The 21,604-nt window shown below is 44.2% G+C and overlaps 1 long non-coding RNA gene across 1 annotated transcript; it reads left to right on the top strand.

Annotated features, from left to right (window-relative positions):
- The first annotated feature begins 11,022 nt into the window (after positions 1-11,022).
- On the top strand, positions 11,023-12,414 carry LOC134929897 (uncharacterized). Its single transcript, XR_010178652.1, has 4 exons — positions 11,023-11,084; positions 11,241-11,312; positions 11,757-11,816; positions 12,180-12,414. It is a non-coding gene; the product is annotated as an uncharacterized LOC134929897 (long non-coding RNA).
- Positions 12,415-21,604: the final 9,190 nt, after the last annotated feature.

The following is a 21,604-nucleotide window of genomic DNA, read 5'->3' as shown; positions in this document are numbered from 1 at the left end:
GTACCGTACCCTTTAACACTAGATGAGGTACTTGAATTAAGGGTTGGGAGACCGGTGGACAAGAAATTTAATATTTCTAGGCCTCCTAGTTTGAAGCTCCACCAATATCATGTGGATAGGTCCTTAATATGTTTCAACATTTCCAATCCCCGAAAGCCGGGAAATTGGGAAGTGACATGGAATAACCAAACCATGGCATTTTCACACAGAGCCGATAGAATGCCCGTAGACCCAGAACTTATACGCCAAATAGCCGACGGTGGGAGGTATTTTCGGTACAGGTACACTCTAGGAAGTAGGACCATGCGGGTTGGAGAAGTATCTCCAGGGAACTGTGCGCATATCATACAGCCTGATACGTGTACTGAACAAATGAGAGAGTTAGGGATAGGATTTTTCACCTGGAAGGTTTGCAATATGGTGATGTCATATTCTGTCCCATATGTTCTCCCGATGATGCATATTTCATATGCGGGAGGAAGGCGTATAAGTGGCTTGCCCCAAACTCAGAGGGATTGTGTTACATTGGAAGAGTGTTGCCAGAAGTAATGACCATTAACCCATAATAAGATGAAAGACGTTCACCGCAATGCTCAAGCTCCTTACACTCACACTCACTACGAACACATCGTTAAGAGACACCTTATAGATAGGACAGAGCACGCAGCCTCTGATTTGATCCACGAATCCACCGGGATTCAATTCCTACTCGCGTTAGATATCACCCATACCGCCAGAGGAATTATAAATTTTAGGTATATTCATGCGCTAGCGAACCTGATAGACAATATCACCGAGATGTAGGATGACACCTTCAGGTATACTGGGAGGGAATTGCAAGCTTACAAAACGGAACTGATCCAGCACAGGATGGTTCTCAATTACATCACAGCGGTGACAGGCGGGTACTGAAACCCTAGCAACTCAGTATGGTGTGGAGTGCTGCACGTATATTACAAACAGCACTGATGACCCAACCGAGGTCATAGATCAAAAGATGGACGATATCTTGCAATTGAAGTGGGAGTTCCGAAGGAGACACAACCTTACCCTTACTGCTGTGAGTAATGAACTGACCGGCTGGGTTTCATGGTTGAACCCACGCAATTGGTTCTCAGGTTTAGGAGAATGGGCTCAAAATGTTATCGTGAATGTAGGAAAATTTCTCCTTTGTATCCTGGGAGTTGTCATAATGATTGGTTTGATATTTAGATGTGTTCGGATTTTAATGCAGTGCAAGCGCAGTACCAAAGTGATGAGTTTGAGGAGCGAGGGCATTGTTACACAAACTGGTTTAATTTATGATCCATCAATTGAGACAATGCTGTGATAAGACGTGATTCCACGGTTCGTTTCTTTCACCCGTTTCTCCTTTGTTTTTCTCCAAGGCAAAAAGACATCCATTCGGAAGAAGACTACAGACTTTGATGGAAATTTCTACAGACTTTGATGGACATTTCTAAAAGACTTTGATAGACACTTTAAAGACTTTAATGACTTTTTATGGACACTTGAAAGACTTTAATTACCACCCACAGCAAGGATACAGCCATCCGGACAAGACTTCAACCGACACCCAAGGACAATTGCACACATTATTATGTGAATGTATTTGTGACACATGTCTTATCTTCATCTCTACAACCTTCAGGTAGTGACACACATAGTCGACAGGTGATATAGGTACATATATTAGCATTCACATGTTTTTCCCCCTGCATGTATCATCAACTAAATGTGCACCCCATTTGTTGGAACAAGAAGCCGAAAAGAGCTCGGTAGTGTTTGTTGGCCCACTTACAGACCCTTAATACGGGATAAGAAGGATTTAATGTATACTTCGCAATACCTCGAAGCTTATCTAGAACATGTACGGCACGATGATACATGCCCCTCAGACATGAATTTCATTCATACATGCTTATACTATCCCACTAGGTCATACATTTCCCGCTTACTCCTCTCCTCCCTCCACCCAATCATTTATAGGTATTTCATTGTATTGTATATTTTTCTACTTAATTGTTTAGATAGTGGCAGTTATTGTTGACTGCCAAAGGGTCGACTGTCAAAGTCGAAAAATATTGTTATACATATCCTTTGTTCTAACCCCTCATGCACATGCACGCTGCTCGTGCACCTGGTCCCCCGTGCGTACACATATCCGCAAGTTGCGTAAGAGACCCTCCGGCGACTCGTGCGCATGATATGTGTATTCACGGCAGAGTTTGTGAGCGTGTAGCGTGCTATTAGAATATAGCATATTTAACCCAATTAGTGCATTTTGTAGATGTAGTTCCCCTAGACCATGACAGCGAGTAATGTTAGTTTAAACAGTTCCTGGACGGAGAGATTCGTCTTTGCATGATAGGAAGGGTCAGATAAAGGTTGTAAGGTGATGTCTAGTATCCAGCTGTAGGGTATTTTAAGGGTAACATTCCGGTGTTGGTTAGGAAAGAATCGCATGTTCCTGCGTATAGTTATGTGCAGAAGTAGAATATAGATATAAATTGTATTTAAAATATATTACGAATGGGGAGGGGACGAGAATGGAACCCAGTCACACATAAATTTCCCACAGACTGAGATACAATGGCCTTGTTTACACTAAGCTTTGAGATTCTATGAAGAGGGCATACACCTTTGTTTATGAAGAGGGCCAGGTTTCTCTCCAGAATAATGAGTGCTGAGTTGTCATTGTCTCAACTGAAAGAAAGGGACAAACAAGGGTGAACAATGCCCAGGAGCAGAGTATGTTTGGAAGATCAGAAACAATAGCTAACCACAACAAAACCAGACAGATAGGAATTTAGAATACTAACATTCCTAGTCCAAAATCCATGGAGATAGAGGTAGACCTTTTGTAACACAGTTCAATCAGGAGAATCAATCTATCAGAAAAATCCTTGAACATCATTGGGGTATACTTTTAAGAGACCCTGTGTTGGGTCCATCTCTCCCCCCAAGACCCAATCTAATTTTTCAGAAGGCAAAAAACCTTAAAAGTATTGTAGCTCCTAGTAAAATTGTGAGACCTAAAAATTCCAGCATGAGCTCAGGATCTATCATACCCACTAAAGGGTGTTATCCTTGCTCCAGACGCATATGCTGCAAATATATGGATCGGAAATCCTTTAATATCAAATTGGAGACAGGAAGATGGTATAAATTAACTCACTTAGTTAATTGCAACACTGAATACGTAATATACAGGGTCACATGTGATTGTAACCTATCCTATGTGGGAAAGACAAAAAGACTTGCAAAAATTAGGATACAAGAGCACATGAGAAATGTGAAACATAAACTTCCATCGCACAGTCTCTCCAAACACTATGCCGATAAGCATAATTCAACTGTAACCAAGGACAATTTTACATTTACAATCTTGGAACACATACCAGTAGATCCAAGAGGTAGCAGCAGAGATTTAACCTTGGCAAAACGAGAAACATTCTGGATATACACACTTAATACCTTGGCCCCCAAGGGCTTGAATGAGGACATCGACATTGTCTCATTTTTATAGTATTCCCTTTTTTTCTTTACCACCTTCAAATTAACCTTCCTTGGGTCAATATCTGATCCTTACTATTTAGGATTAGTTTCCTTACTACTTAGAACACCTCTCTCTCTTTCGGGATAAATATCTTAACTCATATCATTTTTCGGTTAGATTTATATAAGGTTTATTCATATATCCCGATGTTTGAAACCAAATCTTTGGTAGTTTGGGCAATTGAAGTAGGAAAAGGTTGTATGTATAATATCCATTCAATAAATTAGGAAATGAATCACTGGATTGAGAGCTTTGGGATTATATGTTTTGTGTATAAGTCTTGTAAAAATAAGAATTTACTTACCGATAATTCTATTTCTCATAGTCCGTAGTGGATGCTGGGGACTCCGTCAGGACCATGGGGAATAGCGGCTCCGCAGGAGACAGGGCACATCTAAAGAAAGCTTTTAGGATCACATGGTGTGTACTGGCTCCTCCCCCCATGACCCTCCTCCAAGCCTCAGTTAGGTACTGTGCCCGGACGAGCGTACACAATAAGGAAGGATCTTGAATCCCGGGTAAGACTCATACCAGCCACACCAATCACACTGTACAACTTGTGATCTGAACCCAGTTAACAGTATGATAACAAACGAAGTAGCCTCTGAAAAGATGGCTCACAACAATAATAATAACCCGATTTTTGTAACAATAACTATGTACAAGTATTGCAGACAATCCGCACTTGGGATGGGCGCCCAGCATCCACTACGGACTATGAGAAATAGAATTATCGGTAAGTAAATTCTTATTTTCTCTAACGTCCTAGTGGATGCTGGGGACTCCGTCAGGACCATGGGGATTATACCAAAGCTCCCAAACGGGCGGGAGAGTGCGGATGACTCTGCAGCACCGAATGAGAGAACTCCAGGTCCTCCTTAGCCAGAGTATCAAATTTGTAAAATTTTACAAACGTGTTCTCCCCTGACCACGTAGCTGCTCGGCAAAGTTGTAATGCCGAGACCCCTCGGGCAGCCGCCCAAGATGAGCCCACCTTCCTTGTGGAGTGGGCCTTTACAGATTTAGGCTGTGGCAGGCCTGCCACAGAATGTGCAAGTTGGATTGTGCTACAGACCAACGCGCAATCGTCTGCTTAGACGCAGGAGCACCCATCTTGTTGGGTGCATACAATATAAACAACGAGTCAGATTTTCTGACTCCAGCTGTCCTTGAAATATATATTTTTAATGCTCTGACAACGTCCAGTAACTTGGAGTCCTCCAAGTCGCTAGTAGCCGCAGGCACCACAATAGGCTGGTTCAAGTGAAAAGCCGAAACCACCTTAGGGAGAAAATGAGGACGTGTCCGCAGTTCTGCCCTGTCCGAATGGAAAATCAGATATGGGCTTTTGTACGATAAAGCCGCCAACTCTGAAACTCTCCTGGCTGAAGCCAGGGCCAGTAGCATGGTTACTTTCCATGTAAGATACTTCAAATCTACAGATTTGAGAGGCTCAAACCAATGAGATTTGAGAAAATCCAAAACTACGTTTAGATCCCACGGTGCCACTGGGGGCACAATCGGGGGCTGTATATGTAGTACACCCTTGACAAAAGTTTGTACTTCAGGCACTGAAGCCAATTCCTTCTGGAAGAAGATTGATAAGGCCGAAATTTGAACTTTAATAGACCCCAATTTGAGGCCCATAGACAATCCTGCCTGCAGGAAATGTAAGAATCGACCCAATTGAAATTCTTCCGTTGGGGCCTTCTTGGCTTCACACCACGCAACATATTTTCTCCAAATGCGGTGATAATGTTGTGCGGTCACTTCCTTCCTAGCCTTAATCAAGGTAGGAATAACTTCCTCTGGAATGCCCTTTTCTTTTAGAATCCGGCGTTCAACCGCCATGCCGTCAAACGCAGTCGCGGTAAGTCTTGGAACATACAAGGTCCCTGCTGAAGCAGATCCCTTCTTAGAGGTAGAGGCCACGGATCCTCCGTGAGCATCTCTTGAAGTTCCGGATACCAAGTTCTTCTTGGCCAATCCGGAGCCACTAGTATTGTTCTTACTCCCCTTTTCCGAATAATTCTCAGTACCTTTGGTATGAGAGGCAGAGGAGGAAACACATACACTGACTGGTACACCCATGGTGTTACCAGAGCGTCCACAGCTATTGCCTGAGGGTCTCTTGACCTGGCGCAATATCTGTCCAGTTTTTTGTTGAGGCGAGACGCCATCATATCCACCTTTGGTTTTTCCCAACGGTTCACAATCATGTGGAAAACTTCCGGATGAAGTCCCCACTCTCCCGGGTGAAGGTCGTGTCTGCTGAGGAAGTCTGCTTCCCAGTTGTCCACTCCCGGGATGAACACTGCTGACAGTGCTATGACATGATTTTCCGCCCAGCGAAGAATCCTTGCAGCTTCTGTCATTGCTCTTCTGCTTCTCGTGCCGCCTTGTCTGTTTACGTGGGCGACTGCCGTGATGTTGTCCGACTGGATCAACACGGCTGACCCTGAAGCAGCGGTTTTGCCAAGCTTAGAGCATTGTATATCGCTCTTAGCTCCAGTATATTTATGTGAAGAGACGTCTCCAGGTCTGACCATACACCCTGGAAGTTTCTTCCCTGTGTGACTGCTCCCCAGCCCCGTAGGCTGGCATCCGTAGTCACCAGGACCCAGTCCTGTATGCCGAACCTGCGGCCCTCTAACAGATGGGCACTCTGCAACCACCACAGGAGAGACAACCTTGTTCTTGGTGACAGTGTTATCCGCTGATGCATGTGCAGATGCGATCCGGACCATTTGTCCAGCAGATCCCACTGAAATGTTCGTGCATGGAATCTGCCGAATGGAATTGCTTCGTAAGAAGCCACCATCTTTCCCAGGACTCTTGTGCATTGATGTACTGACACAGTTCCTGGTTTTAGGAGGTTCCTGACCAGTTCGGATAACTCCCTTGCTTTCTCCTCCGGGAGAAACACCTTTTTCTGAACCGTGTCCAGAATCATTCCCAGGAACAGCAGACGTGTTGTCGGGGTCAATTGAGATTTTGGAAGATTCAGAATCCACCCGTGTTGCTGAAGCACTACTTGGGTTAGTGCTACACCGACTTCCAGCTGTTCTCTGGACTTTGCCCTTATCAGGAGATCGTCCAAGTAAGGGATAATTAATACGCCTTTTCTTCGTAGAAGAACCATCATTTCGGTCATTACCTTGGTAAAGACCCGAGGGGCCGTGGACAAACCAAACGGCAGCGTTTGAAACTGATAATGACAGTCTTGTATCACGAACCTGAGATACCCTTGGTGTGAGGGGTAAATTGGGACATGCAGATAAGCATCTTTTATGTCCAGGGACACCATGAAGTCCCCTTCTTCCAGATTCGCTATCACTGCTCTGAGTGACTCCATCTTGAACTTGAATTTCTGTATGTACAGGTTCAAGGATTTCAGATTTAGAATAGGTCTTACCGAACCGTCCGGCTTCGGTACCACAAATAGTGTGGAATAATACCCCTTTCCCTGTTGTAGGAGGGGTACCTTGACTATCACCTGCTGAGAATACAGCTTGTGAATGGCTTCCAATACCGTCGTCCTTTCTGAGGGAGACGTTGGTAAAGCAGACTTTAGGAACCGGCGAGGGGGAGACCTTTCGAACTCCAACATGTAACCCTGAGATACTATCTGCAGGATCCACGGGTCCACCTGTGAGCGAGCCCACTGATTGCTGAAAATCTTTAGTCGACCCCCCACCGCTCCTGAGTCCGCTTGTAAAGCCCCAGCGTCATGCTGATGGCTTTGTAGAACCCGGGGCGGGCTTCTGGTCCTGGGCAGGGGCTGCTTGCTGCCCTCTCTTACCCTTTCCTCTGCCTCGCGGCAGATAAGACTGTCCTTTTGCTCGCTTGTTTTTATAGGAGCGAAAGGACTGCGGCTGAAAAGACGGTGTCTTTTTCTGTTGGGAGGGGGTCTGAGGTAAAAAAGTGGATTTGCCGGCAGTTGCCGTGGCCATCAGATCCGATAGACCGACCCCAAATAATTCCTCTCCTTTATATGGCAACACTTCCATATGCCTTTTGGAATCCGCATCACCTGACCACTGTCGCGTCCATAAACTTCTTCTGGCAGATATGGACATCGCACTTACTCTTGATGCTAGAGTACAAATATCCCTCTGAGCATCTCGCATATAAAGAAACGCATCCTTTAATTGCTCTAGAGTCAATAAAATACTGTCCCTATCCAGGGTATCAATATTTTCAGTCAGGGAATCCAACCACACTACCCCAGCACTGCACATCCAGGCTGAGGCTATTGCCGGTCGCAGTATAACACCAGTATGAGTGTATATACTTTTCAGGTTAGTTTCCAGCCTCCTATCCGCTGGATCCTTGAGGGCGGCCGTATCAGGAGACGGCAACGCCACTTGCTTTGATAAACGTGTGAGCGCCTTATCCACCCTAGGGGGTGTTTCCCAGCGCGTCCTAACCTCTGGTGGGAAAGGGTATAATGCCAATAACTTCTTAGAAATTAGCAGTTTTCTATCTGGGTTAACCCACGCTTCATCACACACGTCATTTAATTCCTCTGATTCTGGAAAAGCTACAGGTAGTTTTTTCACCCCCCACATAATACCCCTTTTTGAGGTACCAGCAGTATCAGAGATCTGCAAAGCCTCCTTCATTGCCGTGATCATATAACGTGTGGCCCTGTTGGAAAATACGTTTGTTTCTTCACCGTCGACACTAGATTCATCTGTGTCGGTACCCGTGTCGACTGACTGAGGTAAGGGACGTTTTACAGCCCCTGACGGTGTCTGAGACGCCTGAGCCGGTACTGACTGGTTTTCCGGCCGTCTCATTTCGTCTACTGACTTTTGTAATGTACTAACATTATCACGTAATTCCATAACTAAAGCCATCCATTCCGGTGTCGACTCCCTAGGGGGTGACATCACCATTACCGGCAATTGCTCTGCCTCCACACCAACATCGTCCTCATACATGTCGACACACACGTACCGACACACAGCAGCCACACAGGGAATGCTCTAATCGAAGACAGGACCCCCTTAGCCCTTTGGGGAGACAGAGGGAGAGTTTGCCAGCACACACCAAACGCGCTATAAATGTATATAAACAACCCTAAAAGGTGTTGTTTTTATTATAAGCGCTTTTAATATATAAATATCGCCAATTTATGCCCCCCTTCTCTTTGTTACCCTGTTTCTGTAGTGCAGTGCAGGGGAGAGTCCTGGGAGCCTTCCTCACAGCGGAGCTGAGCAGGAAAATGGCGCTGAGTGCTGAGGAGAATAAGCTCCGCCCCTTTTCCGGCGGGCTTTTCTCCCGGTTTTTGAGAAATCTGGCCTGGGTTAAATACATACATATAGCCTTAATGGCTATATGTGATGTATTCTTTGCCACTAAAGGTATTTAATATTGCTGCCCAGGGCGCCCCCAGCAGCGCCCTGCACCCTCTGTGACTGGTCAGTGAGAAGTGTGTAGCAACAATGGCGCACAGCTGCCGTGCTGTGTGCTACCTTCATGAAGACTGAAGAGTCTTCTGCCGCCTGTTTCCGGACCTCCGATCTTCAGCATCTGTAAGGGGGGTCGGCGGCGCGGCTCCGGGACGAACCCCAGGATGACCTGTGTTCCGACTCCCTCTGAAGCTATGTCCAGTAGCCTAAGACTCCAATCCATCCTGCACGCAGGTGAGTTGAAAATCTCTCCCCTAAGTCCCTCGATGCAGTGAGCCTGTTGCCAGCAGGACTCACTGAGATTTAAAACCTAAAAAAACTTTTTCTAAGCAGCTCTTTAGGAGAGCCACCTAGATTGCACCCTGCTCGGACGGGCACAAAAACCTAACTGAGGCTTGGAGGAGGGTCATGGGGGGAGGAGCCAGTACACACCATGTGATCCTAAAAGCTTTCTTTAGATGTGCCCTGTCTCCTGCGGAGCCGCTATTCCCCATGGTCCTGACGGAGTCCCCAGCATCCACTAGGACGTTAGAGAAATGGGGGATCATGCTGATGTAGATTGTTACCTAGTTTTGATATTATAACCACTCATTAAGTTCATGGTAATTATACGATCCCATTGATGTATTTAGTAAATTATGGATTCTTTTTACGTATATTCTTTATTAGTAGTAGGATTTACTCACTAGCCTGCACAAATCACTGTTTTTTATTTCTTTTTTGACACCCAATAGTGTGGGTAGATCCGTGTTTGGATTTACTACCTTTAGGGTGGAAATAATGTATAGATGGATAACTGAGAATAGGTTGATCGATGGATCTATACCCTAACACTGTCCATTCATGTTTAGCGAGTAGGAATTGATATAGTCACTAATTAGTACACTAATTAATAAATTAATCACTGACTTAGATGATTCTAATACCCATAGATGAGGTATGGGATATTGATTTTTTAAGTGTCAAATTGGTCACATTCACAATTAATGATTAATGATGTGATTAATGCACCACACTAATTAAACGTAATATATTATTAATAATAGGTCCCGATTATGGATAAAACATTTTTTAGGAAGTCGAGCACAGTTTATTATCACCATATTACTATATTATTATATAGCCCTTTGGGTATATGATAAATAGCTGACATAGTTAATATTTGTAAATTGATAGGGTTTGGTATAAGGTAATACCCATCAATATCAGTGGTTCGGTTGGAGTTATTTGAAGTTATGATGTTAGTAGAATATATTAGGAACAGTGATATATGTAGATCACGAGATTAATATCAGTGGAACGCAGAATTAGTGTCCATGGAATGCACAATGTTATCGTTCTATTAGAACATCGCATTAGATACCATGAGACGCATCATCGGCGTCCGTGGAACGCATGACGCGTTTCCGCCGGAACCGGAAGTTACGGCTGTGGAACGCATACCGCTCGACAGGAATGGAATGCAATGACACATTCCTTGGCTTGTCTGAAGCGGAATGCACAGGTGACACAGTGTGTAGGGCATCTTTAGAGATTATTCTGGATGATGCACGTCCCCAATGGATTGTTTTACAAGCTATGAGATCCATTGGAGTCTTCTCAGGCATTTTTACTAAATGATGCATTTCCGCCGGAACCGGAAGTCACGGCTGTGGAACGCATATCGCTCGATAGGAGTGGAACACAATTATACATTTCTCAATTTATCTAGAGCGGCGTGTATAGTAAACACAATATATAAAGTATCATTTATGATTCTTCTAAATGATACACGTCCCTAACAGGTTGCTCTACAAGCTATGTGATCCGTTAAAGTCTTTTTATGCTATCTCAATTAACTTAATTGAGGGACATAATTAGCTTGACAGGAAATGATGTCAATCACACAGGGGGTATATATAGGACTAAAGAGCTCACTCTCACTTATAGCTGTGAGGTGGACCTTGAGACAACACGCCAGGTAAATACTTTATCCCATCCAGTCTTTTTATTGATTTAGACTTGTCACATTTCCAACTAAGACTTCCCATTTTTATAGGGTTTGATCGGATAATATCTCCTGATTCCATCCGAATTGCCATTTTGTGAAATCAAAATAGAAGTTTCTGGTAGGTGAGCTTGATATCTAATTAATTAATAGTGTTATTAGGATATCTTTTTAATTAAATTTGATGGCCACACTTTTTTTAGTTTAAGTTGTTGCTGTATTGGAGGTGATCTATTGCTAGTATCCCTTTTTAATCAAGCACTCCACAACCCTATAGGAAATACACGGATGCAATATTGATGTACTTCGGCCAACACCCATAATTTGATGGTCTGTTGAGTTTCTGCAGGTGAGCATATACTCTCACAAATGAGCACACACCCTAATTATGTTAGGTATGTAGAAAAGCCTATATTCTATTATGGCCACATATGAATTGTCTTAGTAGAATTTCTATCGGTAACAGTCTACCTATTTCAGCATGGTCCCTTATCAACCACCATATGTATATATGTAGATACAATATGGACATTGATGTTTGATTTTAATAAATTCATCATATATCATTTTAGTAATAGAGGCATATTTCAATAATAGTGGGAGAATCTATTGAAAACTGACCAGTGGTATGTCTAATAAATGTTTAATGACTATACCAAACTCCTGATGAGCACCATAATATTAGTCGAGTGATTGGTGCCACCTATTGTATTTAAGAATCATTACCAATAGAATGATGCCTCATTTTCAAGATGTTTTTGTATTCTAATGGGAGTACAATTCTAATTTGTAGGAATACACTCTCAGTGAATTCATGTTCTGTCTGTATTTCCTTTGGTGAACCCATTCTTTGGTATGTACAATTACTTCATTTAATCAACTAAATATTACTATTACTTGAACTAGATGCCATCCTCGGTCATTATACAAACTGTTCATTTATCTATGTGTATTGAACTACATAGTTATAGGGATCTGATCCTTACTTTACACTCCATATGTTCCCTCCTCCTCCGATGTTTTCCTCACCTTCTTTCATTGTATCCCCCCTTCTTTGTATTTTTATGTGATATATTTGTTTTTATATAAAGCAGGTAAAATAATATTAAATAATGAAGTGGTTTCATGAATTTGAAATATATGTGAAGTAGGGATAAATAAATGTATGTATTTGTTGGGATACTGTTTGATATATATATTTCTTTGAACCACCCAGATTTGCACCCCTGATGAATTCCTAAGGGACGAAACGCGTTGGGTTTCAACGATTGTGCGTTTCCGTAAAAACAGTGAACAGATCATACATACTTTCTCATGCTGAGGAATAAGTATTCCATCTAATGATTGAAAACATCATATATAACAGATAATCAGAAATGAATGTATTGCTCAAGTGACATGTGTGATCTTGTGATTCATGTTATAAAAGTATGTATGTAACATGTTTTTTAATAAATGATTTTATAATAATATAAGTATATCTGTGGTGGTTAAGCTCCCCAAGAGAACCTTTGTTTTTGTCCATTCTATGTGCAGTACTCCTTCTGACAGGGGGTATCTCTCAGTGGTTTGAGCTATTAGACAATTGCGCAATTAAGGGGTCTTAATTTTTTCTTTTTTATATATATATATATATATATATATATAAGTGAATAAATATATAATTCCTAACAAATTGTAATAGCAGGAGTGTGTGTGTGTGTGTATATATATATATATATATATATATGTGTGTGTGTGTGTGTGTATATATATATATATATATATATATGTGTGTGGATATATGAATATCTTGAAGATTGAGATAAATAGTAATATCATGTGTGGGTTCATATTGTTCAGAGTCACGTGAACATTAATCTGATGGGAATAAGAACATTGTTAAAACTTACCTCATTAAGATATTAATAATACCAGATTTATGTTTAATGTGATGGGTTTAAACTGATTATGGGGCGGTAACTCCACATCCCAAGTCCTAGCCATCGCCCACTTCTTGAACTAACCAATGGTCCCCGGTGCAGGACATGTCCCACCCCCTAACCAATGGAAGAAGAGCACACAGTGTCTATTGTATTATGTCTTGAGCTACTGAATAAAGAGCGAGCAGCAGGCCAGGTCACTATCAAAGACTCTGAAGGCTTTCTACCTGATAGCTGAGGACTGGTCCAGGACGCGCTTGCGAACGATTCCCCACGTATGTATATTCTCTGTAGCCCTTATTCTCTATTATTCTGTTTAGATTTCCTTGTTAGCCTGTAGTGTATAACTTGTATCTGTTTACCCCTTTTCTCTGAATAATCCACTGCGGTGTTAGAGCCCAGTGGTTTACCACAAACCGGTGTTGTGTTTTCACTTTCCTGCAAAGGGCTTTCTTAGCGTCTTAATCGGTATAAGGTGTATAAGCATTGTTAAGGTTTTAAGGTATCACATCGTTGCAGTACTAGGCTGCTAAGGTTTAAAGCAGCGTTTTTCAACCGCTGTGCCGCGGCACTCTAGTGTGCCGCCAGCGGTTGTCAGGTGTGCCGCAGCCTGCCGCTTACGCAGCTCACCGGCCACCAGAGATGCCCTGCACGGTGCTCCGCCACCCGCCGACAGTGCTCCACCGTCGCCCGCCAGTGATACATGGATCCTTCTCCTGCCGTCGTGCACGGGCAGCACAGTCAGCTCTCCTGCTGCCCAGTCCGTGACTTATGGTGGCGTGCTGAAAGGTCACTTATGCTATGTCTCATTCCCGCCCGCGCTTGGTGCTGGTGTATGCTGCAGCGAGCGCACTGCCGTGCTCATCATAATCCTACTACAGCTCAGATATACAGGACTTTGGGCTGACATTACAGTGTGGTCTGTGAGTACTATACTATTACAGGGGAGGAGGGGGCAGTGTGTGCCATTACTGTGGGGGCTGTGAGGGGGCAGCGTGTGTGCAATTACTGTGTGTGTGTGGCGGGGGGCAGTGTGGATTTATTGTGGGGGCCAGTGTGTTTGATAAATGTTGAGGCCAATGTATTTGATATCTGTGGGGACATATGTTGTTTTTTCCCCCCCAAGGGTAACTGATAGCGTGCCTTGAGAATTTTAAAGTCTTGTTAGGCGTGCCGCGAGTCGAGAAAGGTTGAAAATCACTGGTTTAAAGTATAAGCACATCCTTACACTGTTTCATTACTTAAAGTTTATGTATATCACTCTGTGTGCGTCCGCGCCGCGTGTACGTTGTACCCACGGCACGGCGTCTGATACGCTAATAGCGTATCAATGCGGTACTCAGTACGCAAATAGCGTACTTAGTACGTAGCGTGAATCCGTGTGCGTACGTGCCGCGTGTGCGTCGCGCCCACGGCACAGCGTCTGATACGCTAAGTGCGTATCCATACGGTACTCAGTACGCAAATAGCGTACTTAGTACGTAGAGTGTGTAATTAGTCTAGCGGCCATAGCGGCTCCACGGTAATAGTGTATAGCTTTATGTTTTAAGATAATATTTGACATTATCAATATATATAAATGCAAAAGCCCTCACTCAGTGACTCATCACTAATTCTCTTACTTCCAAATATGTTAGGAAGATTGAATATAACATAGGTATTCTGCAGGTGGGAAATAGGAAAACTACATAATTATGAAATAAAAAAACTCCCCTAAGGGTGATGAACAGGGGGTTGACATAATGATGTCATTACCGACGTGTGGCTTGCATTGCGTGAATGATAAAAAAAATTGGATTGCACCTCCATTCTTTAGAATTTAATAAAATACAAAAATGGTCCTGTCACTTTTTACAATATCTGCTACAGGTGCTCCTTGGGTATAGCCAAAAACCATAAAAAACCTTTTTACCAGGCGCTAATAGCAAGTACTATCAAAAAAATCCTTTTGGATATTATAACAATCAGCTGCAAAAAGTTAGATGACCTGGGGTTAGCAGGTCAATCACATTGCACTGGACCACCCAAATGCAACTATCCACAAAACTTCCAATTTTAAACTTTTGCGCTATAAAAAATATATATGATATGGCTGACAATAATAACAAACTCCTATTAAATTAAAAATATTTAATATTGTATGAATAATCACAAATAATAAAACAAGACCGGTCTTAATAATTTGAACATCTAAGATAAAAAATATAAATGCTTTCCATTAAAAGGAGGTGGACTTGAGCATATTCTGTGCACAGAAATGTATAGACTAGCTCTATAAGCAAATGACTCAATATATATAAAAGTCAAACTATATCAAGTGTAGCTGCTGGTGGAACCCGTATATTAGTTGTTTCCAATAATCAGTCACTTAATAACAGACTCCTTTAAACGTGACAATCCAGCACAGGACAATAGTGAATGAGAGCCGCTCCAACCGGAATCTTACGTGAGGTATAAGCAAGTAATGTCAGCAGGAAGAAATCCCGACATCTGCCACGCTGGCTTCTGGCTGCGGGGAAACCGGCACCTGCACTGGCACCTGCTGTAACCTGTCCTGCTCGATCTGAATGCTCCACAGATCTCCACCTCTACGTGCCGTTTGCAAGCACCGATGCGCGGCTCCTCTCCACTCCAAAATAATTCAACTGGCAGATGGATCCTGCAGCTGGTGTATGTTACGGGTCTAACTCCAGCAGGGGTCCAACCGTAAAGCTTCTGACGCGTTTCGCTCCTCCTACAGGGGCTTCATCAAAGAATCATATAGAGCTAGTCTATACAGTTCTGTGCACAGAATATGCTCAAGTCCACCTCCTTTTAATGGAAAGCATTTATATTTTTTATCTTAGATGTTCAAATTATTAAGACCGGTCTTGTTTTATTATTTGTGATTATTCATACAATATTAAATATTTTTAATTTAATAGGAGTTTGTTATTATTGTCAGCCATATCATATATATTTTTTATAGCGCAAAAGTTTAAAATTGGAAGTTTTATAGCCAAAAACCATGGATTAATATTTACTTACATTAAGACATCTCAAATTTGCAGCTCTATAGATTTACCACATTTTTAACACTCATTTATATTTACAACCATGAAAATCAGAAACTCCTGTGCGAAGAATGGGTAGAACATCTAGTATATAAATACAGTGGTCGAAGTGTGCTGGTATGTAGCACTATGACACTTCAATCGCACTGACCCAGAAGTTGCGTTTTTAATGCTGCACATGTGATACACACACCCTGGGGCCATGCAGTGCCGCCGTCCTGTGTAACACAGCGTCCAAGTCTGCTAACGCTGCTACTCCTGGCTCTTGCGGGTTGCCCATGGTGTGTTCATTCCTGTAGTGCCGCCCTGGACCTGCAAAAGTGAACATACCCCGACCTGGAAGATGCGCCGGAGAGCAGGAGGATGGAGGAGGAAAAGCAGCAGGACCAGGGTGACTTCATATGGGGTGGAGAGGGAGACATGCGGATTGACGGGGGGGGGGGGGGGGGGGGGTCGGGGTTGGTAGGGAGACGACCATCTGGGGGGAGTCTTGGCAAGCTCACTTTGGAAAAAGCTGAGCCTCCTGCTGTCGCTTCAATGGCACTTGAAAAATATCCTCTTGTATTTGTGGGAAAATCAAAACCCTAAGACCATATATCTTAAAATGGTTCAAAATGTTCACCTTTATTGTGACTGTTGAATATGGTCAAACAAGCCATACCAGACATATCACAAGCACCAGCTTTTGGAACTGCACATTTAACCTCTTCAGTGTCTATAGTTACCTGAATGGGTAGGGGAATGCAGCACACTGTCTGCCATAGTGACTTCCCTATGCCTCTATCCCTGACTATGACTCCCTCTGACAACCTCATCTTCCCTATATACATTCTCTCCCGTCTCCCCCTATTCCTCCTCTCTCTTGCTCTATTCCTCCTCTCCCTCCCTCTCCACCCCACTCTCTCCACCACCCCTATTTCTCCTCTTTTTCTCCACCCGCCTATTCCTCCTCTCCACCACCTGTATTCCTTATCTATCTCTAGCCACCTCCCTATTCCTCCTCTCTCTCCATCACCCAATTTCCTCCTCTCTTTCCCTATTCCTCCTTTCTCCTGTCTGCCCCATTCCTCCTTTCTTTCTCTCTTCACCCCCTATTCCCTCTCTCTCCCTATTCCTCCTCTCTCTCCCGTCTCCGCCTTTTCCTTCTCTCCATACTCCTCTTTTCTCTCTCATGTATACCATTATTCCTCTTCTCTCTCATCTCCCCCTATTCCTCCTCTCTCTCTGCCATCTCCCTCTATTCCTCCTTTCCTGTCTCTCTCCAATCTCCCTCCTCCCATCTCCCCCTATTTCTCCTCTTTCACGTCTTCCTCTATTCCTAGTCTTCCTAGGGGAGGAGTATATGCCAGGAGCCAGATGCTGATGCGAAGGTGGGCCTCTGTGCTTTAAATACCAGGGCCTATTTTCAGTCCCAGCCCGGCCCTATGTGTGTATTTTTCTTTATATGGGGGCCTATGTGTGCGTGTTCTCCTATCGGTGCCTACATGTGAGTGTGTTCTCCTATCAGTGCATATGTGTGTGTGTGTTTTCTTCTCTCGGTGCCTATGTGTATGTTTTTTTCTGGGGGGGGGGGCTATGTGTGTATGATTTATCCTATCAATGTCTATGTGTGTGTGCTTTTACATGTGGGGGCCTACAGTGCCTTGCTAAAGTATTCACCTCCTTTGCATTTTTCATGTTTTGTTGCCTCACAACCTGGAATTAAAATGGATTGTTTGAAGGTTTGCATCATTTCATTCACAGAGCATGCCTACAACTTTGAAGATGTTTTTCTTTTTATTGTGAAGCAAACAACAAATAGGACAAAATAACAGAAAACTTGAGCGTGCATAACTATTTACCCCCCTAAAGTCAGTACTTTGTAGAGACACCTTTTGCAGCAATTACAGCTGCAAGTTGCTTTGGATAAGTCTCTATGAGCTTGCCACATCTTGCCACTGGGATTTTTGCCCATTCCTCAAGGCAAAACTGCTCCAGCTCCTTCATGTTGGATGGTTTCCGCTTGTGAACAGTAATCTTCAAGTCTGACCACAGATTCTCAATTGGATTGAAATCTGGGCTTTGACTAGGCCATTCCTACACATTTAAATATTTCCCCTTAAACCACTCGAGTGTTGCTTTAGCAGTATGCTTTGGGTCACTGTCCTGCTGGAAGGTGAACATCCGTCCCAGTCTCAAATCACAGGCAGACTGAAACAGGTTTTGCTCAAGAATATCCCTGTATTTAGCACCAACCATCTTTCCCTCAACTCGAAACAGTTTACCAGTCCCTGCTGCTGAAAAACATCTCCACAGCATGATGCTGCCACCACCATGTTTCACTGTCGGGATGGTGTTCTTGTGGTGATGGGATGTGTAGGGTTTGTGCCAGACATAGCGTTTTTCTTGGTGGCTGAAAAGTAAAATTTTAGTCTCATCTGACCAGAGTACCTTCCTCCATACATTTGGGGAGTCGTCCACATGCCTTTTGGCAAACTCAAAACAAGCCTTCTAATTTTTAACACTAAGTAATGGCTTTTTTTCTGGCCACTCTTCCATAAAGGCCAGCTCTATGGAGTGTACTGTGGTCACATGTGCAGATACACCAGTCTCTGCTGTGGAACTCTGCAGCTCCTTCAGGGTTACCTTTGGTCTCTGTGCTGCCTCTCTGATTAATGCCCTCCTTGCCCGGTCTGTGAATTTTGGTGGCCGGCCCTCTTTTGGCAGTTTTTTTGTGGTACCATGTTCTTTCCATGAAGATGATGGATTTGATGGTGCTCCGGGGGATAATCAAAGATTTGGATATTTTTTTATAACCAAACCCTGACTTGTACTTCTCAACAACTTTGGCCCTCATTCCGAGTCGTTCGCTCGGTATTTTTCATCGCATCGCAGTGAAATTCCGCTTAGTGCGCATGCGCAATATTCGCACTGCGACTGCGCCAAGTATCTTTGCTATGAAGATAGTATTTTTACTCACGGCTTTTTCATCGCTCCGGCGATCGTAATGTGATTGACAGGAAATGGGTGTTACTGGGCGGAAACAGGCCGTTTTATGGGAGTGTGGCTGAAAACGCTACCGTTTCCGGAAAAAACGCAGGAGTGGCCGGAGAAACGGGGGAGTGGTTGGGCGAACGCTGGGTGTGTTTGTGACGTCAAACCAGGAACGACAAGCACTGAACTGATCGCACAGGCAGAGTAAGTCTGGAGCTACTCTAAAACTGCTAAGTAGTTTGTGAGCGCAATATTGCGAATACATCGGTCGCAATTTTAAGATGCTAAGATACACTCCCAGTAGGCGGCGGCTTAGCGTGTGTAACTCTGCTAAATTCGCCTTGCGACCGATCAACTCGGAATGAGGGCCTTTGTCTCTGACTTATTTGGATAGCTCCTTGGTCTTCATGGTGTGATGCCTCTTGCTTAGTGATGTTGCAGCCTCTGGGGCCTTTCAGAAAAGGTGTGTTTTACTGACAGATCATGTGACACTTATACCCCTTTTCCACTAGCTCTAAAAACACGGTAAATGCGCGGGGGGGCGCATTTCACCGTATTTTTTCATAGTGGAAAAGGATCCCCCTGCAAATTCCTGAATCAAGTGATCCGGGAATCCTACCTGGGTAGCTTGCCGGGTTGCTGTGTAGTGTAAACGTAAGCCGCTCCCGTTCACAGTGAATGGAAGGGCGGCGCTGGGAGATCATGTGATCTCCCAGCGCCGCCCCTGCCGCGTCAGCAGCAGCGTCACCAACCCGGCAATATGCCGGGTTGGTGGAGCTAGTGTAGAAGGGGGCTGTAGCACGTTTCGCAGCCGCGTCAGGCTCCCGGCTGCGACCCGTGCTACAAGTGGAAAAGGGTGACTTGATTGCATGGTATCCGGTTGATAGATAGTGTATAGTTAGACAGTCAATAGATAGACACCATGGGGTATATTTACTAAGCTCCCGATTTTGACCGAGATGCCGTTTTTTCATCAAAGTGTCATCTCGGTAAATCTCGGTCATTTACTAAACACTAATCACGGCAGTGATGAGGGCATTCGTAATTTTTTGCTAGTTCAGGTAAAAAATTACGAATGAATACACCATCGGTCAAAACGCGGCTGTTTAAGTATGAATCTCGGTCATTTACTAAGAAGTGCAAAGCAAAAAAACACAAAACACTGCCGTGAAAAATTACAACTCGTAAAAAAGTCCTAAAAAAAAACAGACCTGCTTTTTTTATCCGTGATTTGAGATGCATGCAGGGATCCATGAGATCCGTGCATGTATATCAGTGGGAAGGGGTGTGAAAGTGCTTATTTTTGCTAAAAAAATTGCGTGGGGTCCCCCCTCCTAAGCATAACCAGCCTCGGGCTCTTTGAGCCGATCCTGGTTGCAGAAATATGGGGAAAAAAATGACAGGGGTTCCCCCATATTTAAGCAACCAGCATCGGGCTCTGCGCCTGGTCCTGGTCCCAAAAATACGGGGGACAAAAAGAGTAGGGGTCTCCCGTATTTTTAAAACCAGCACCGGGCTCCACTAGCTGGACAGATAATGCCACAGCCGGGGGTCACTTTTATACAGCGCCCTGCGGCCGTGGCATCAAAAATCCAACTAGTCACCCCTGGCCGGGGTACCCTGGGGGAGTGGGGACCCCTTCAATCAAGGGGTCCCCCCCCCCAGCCACCCAAGGGCCAGGGGTGAAGCCCGAGGCTGTCCCCCCCCATCCAATGGGCTGCGGATGGGAGGGCTGATAGCCTTTGTTGTAAAATAAAAGATATTGTTTTTAGTAGCAGTACTACAAGTCCCAGCAAGCCTCCCCCGCATGCTGGTACTTGGAGAACCACAAGTACCAGCATGCGGCGGAAAAACGGGCCCGCTGGTACCTGTAGTACTACCACTAAAAAAATACCCAAAAAAAGACAAGACACACACACCGTGAAAGTATAATTTTATTACTTACATACACACATACATACATACTTACCTATGGCCCCACGCAGGTCGGTCCTCTTGTCCAGTAGAATCCAAGGGTACCTGTTGAATAAATTATACTCACGAGATCCAGGGGTCCAGGCTCCTCGGCAAATCCAGGGTTAATCCACGTACTTGCCAAAAATAAAAAAACAGTGTCCCGACCACGAACTGAAAGGGGACCCATGTTTGCACATGGGTCACCTTTCCCCGAATGCAAGAAACCCACTTTGCCTTCTGGCTAAGTGGGTTTCTTCAGCCAATCAGGGAGCGCCACGTTGTAGCACTCTCCTGATCAGCTGTGTGCTCCTGTCTTCACTGACAGGCAGCACACGGCAGTGTTACAATGTAGCGCCTATGCGCTACATTGTAACCAATAATGGGAACTTTCTGCTCAGCGGTGACGTCACTTTAGGTCAACCGCAGGGCAGAAAGTTCCCATAATTGGTTACAATGTAGCGCATAGGCGCTACATTGTAACACTGCCGTGTGCTGCCTGTCAGTGAAGACAGGAGCACACAGCTGATCAGGAGAGTGCTACAACGTGGCGCTCCCTGATTGGCTGAAGAAACCCACTTAGCCAGAAGGCAAAGTGGGTTTCTTGCATTCGGGGAAAGGTGACCCATGTGCAAACATGGGTCCCCTTTCAGTTCGTGGTCGGGACACCGTTTTTTTATTTTTGGCAAGTACGTGGATTAACCCTGGATTTGCCGAGGAGCCTGGACCCCTGGATCTCG

The sequence above is a fragment of the Pseudophryne corroboree genome, chromosome 1, assembly GCF_028390025.1.
Source record: "Pseudophryne corroboree isolate aPseCor3 chromosome 1, aPseCor3.hap2, whole genome shotgun sequence".
Taxonomy (NCBI): domain Eukaryota; kingdom Metazoa; phylum Chordata; class Amphibia; order Anura; family Myobatrachidae; genus Pseudophryne; species Pseudophryne corroboree.
Note: the sequence above shows the minus strand (reverse complement) of the source record. Positions and strands in the feature narration are given on the sequence as shown.